Source organism: Nannospalax galili, unplaced genomic scaffold (assembly GCF_000622305.1).
Source record: "Nannospalax galili isolate Female #2095 unplaced genomic scaffold, S.galili_v1.0 scaffold52, whole genome shotgun sequence".
NCBI lineage: Eukaryota > Metazoa > Chordata > Mammalia > Rodentia > Spalacidae > Nannospalax > Nannospalax galili.
Window position 1 is genome coordinate 7,602,352 of NW_008334003.1, and position 2,941 is coordinate 7,605,292.

Genomic DNA, 2,941 nt, shown 5'->3' on the forward strand with positions numbered 1-2,941 from the left:
GAAATCTCTGGAGGAAAAGGGCCAATACTGATATTGTTGAACTCCATCTGGGCCGCCCAACCCGATCGCTCATACCGGTAAAATGGGTACTGCTTCTTCTGAAGTGGAAGATGGAGCTTCTCCCTCTCGTTCCCTGGTCCCTCGAGGTCTTAATTGCATCCTTCCTGTCCCTCCCGGTCGCCTGCCCTCCCCTGTTGAGGAGTCTGGGGAAGGGGCAGCTGCCTGGTCCCTGTGAGGCTCCACAACCTCATCCTCCTCTCTCTTGGCTGCCTCGCCCCCTCTTTCTCGTGGAGCCGCATATGGGGGTGGTTGCTCAGCAGGCAAGGGGGGGTAGAGGGAGGAACTATCAGGGAGGACTGGCGGTGCACTAGGAATTCTACCCTTGCGACGGGAGAGCTTTAAGCCTTCCCGGGCGACCAGGACTGAAGTCTTTGGTGGGTCAGTGTGCAGTTTCCCCACCAAAAAGGGACTCAGCCAGGACGGAGGATTCTCGGCCAGATTTTCCCAGACAACGATATAGGGAAGTTGGTCAGGGTGGCCCTCGGGGTCCGGCCGGGTGATAACAGCCTTGACCTTACTGATAAGGTCCAGGGAAAGATATCCCTGGGCTGGCCAGCCTACTCCAAAGGAGGGCCATCCAGCAGAGCAGAGGGTGTCAAACTTACCTCTCTTGATACTAAGGCCCATATTCAAGGCCCGTTTCTTTACTTCTATGAAATGAGAAAAAATTAAACCTTTAGGAGTGGCCTGAGTCTGGCCCATAATGGGGATCGTAAGGAAGGAAGAAGGCAAAAGGTAAAGAGTAAAGGCGCCACTCCAAATAAGATGACCAGTGTGTGTGCTTGTGAATGGGTGCCTGTTGTTGCACAGTTTTTTCTTTCGCAGGGGACGCGAATTTATCTGGGATTCACGGCTGTGACCCCCTTATCCTGTCACGGGAGTCTTTCAGCGTCAGGCACCCTAATGGCTCTTAACTGCCCGACCCGTGCCTGCGGGGAGTTTCAGTGGCAGAAAGGAGGGTAGGAGAGCCTTAAACTAGAGAGTGCAGAAAGAAATATAAATACAAACCACAACGTAACATAACAATTAACAACGACACTAAGCACGCACACCACATCTGATCGTACTCGCTCAGACCAGTCCTTCTTTCACTCTGGTGCACACCACACTCATCACTTTCACTTTCACCTTTGGGATCCTTGATACTTCTGGTAATTCTCCCAAAAGGCATCCACACAGACTGCCGTAGGGTGGTGAGCTCAACCTCCTCTACCTCGGGCACCAGGTCTCCACCGATCGGGCTTGCCTTCCTAAGGCCAAGTCACTCGGACCCTAGGGCCAGGGTTGGCTACCTGAACTTCACCCAGGGTCGCTAACCTGGGGGCCGGGACTTCCAACCCGGACTTCCTCGCTCGGGATCACTAACCTGAGACCAGACACGAGATGTCGACTCTCGCTTTATACTGGATTTATACAGACACGAGGGAGCGACCCCTGAATTACACTGCCCCGTCTGGACAAAGAGACTCTGCCTCCGTTCGTCCTTTGTTCCCCAGAAGCCCCCTGAATCCTGGGGCTGAGCCCCCAAATTTTGGGGTCCGAGACTCCGTGGGCTTCCCAGGAAAACAATATGTATGAGCACGGAGATGTAATTCAAGCAAAGTCTTTATTAAGCCAGCCAGTTGACCATCCTCCCAAGACACGCAGACCTGGGTAGAACTATCAATCCTGAAGCAACTTCAGGCAAAGTTTATATAGGATTTTCACAGCCGTTGTACCAGAGCCCGCGCATTTTCACACAACCAATAGCTTTAAAATACCTAACCTATAGATTTAAGCTAATTCATGTGTGTCACCCTCTGGGTGGTACGTGTCAGTTTCCTGATTTCTGTAATCTCTTATTTACACAAGCATTTCTGACAGCCTTCTGTTATCTCTCACATGCCTATGTGACTTATCACGGGTCATGTCCTGGGGTGGCAGCCCACATCCCGTTATCTATCTCCGGGCACCCTTATGTCTCAGTCTAGCCTTGTACCAGAGTTGAGTGGCTCTTACCCAGGAAGTTATAAGCAATGAAGTAATTAAACTTAAGTACTATTAAATTCTCTCTCTCTCTTCAAACAGTTGGACTCCTTTCCTCTGAGTCAAGATTGTGCCTCAGGAACCCTTGTAACATGTCAGGGACTTATCAATACCAACTTGCTGAAGGTATTATCTAAAGCTCACTTTAGGTTACAATTCTAAATTGATATACTTAGAACTTATCCCAGGTTATAATTCTAAATTGCTATGCTTAGAATTTTAAGTCACTATGTCGTTAGCATTGCTAAATTTCTAAGGATAAACATGGAGCCTTTAGTTCAACTTCCTTATTTCATAGATGAGAAACAGGCCCAGAAAGAGTGATTGGCATAATGCCATACTAACTAGTAAGTTAAATCCCTAAATCATATTCTTCTAGTATTTTTAATGGAAAAATTGCTCTTCCTGTTATAATCCTTCTGTTTGATCACTGAGCTTTCAATTGAAATTGTTTCTCTAAATACATGCAACTGAACATTCTGAATTAAAGTTTTTTGAACTTCATACTTCTATCAAACTACTAGGGCATTATTACTTGAATTTCCATTTTGTGGTTAATAAAATCTGACATTCAATGTTCTAGTCCTGACATACTGGAATTTAGCAGTTAGGGGGAAACTTGTAGCTATTTCTTTAATATTATAATGATTGGACTTTAACCTACTTAGGAATAAATGAATGATTGCAACGGACCAGCCCAGACCGGGGCAGTTCAGTCCGATGGGAACAGGGTCGTCGAGAGGGTGGACAAGGAGTCGGCGAGTGACAAACAGACACAAAAGGAGCTTGATGAAAGTCTGAGTGTAATTTTCACAGTTGCAAGGTTTGAAATATATACAGCAAAGATTACAAAAAA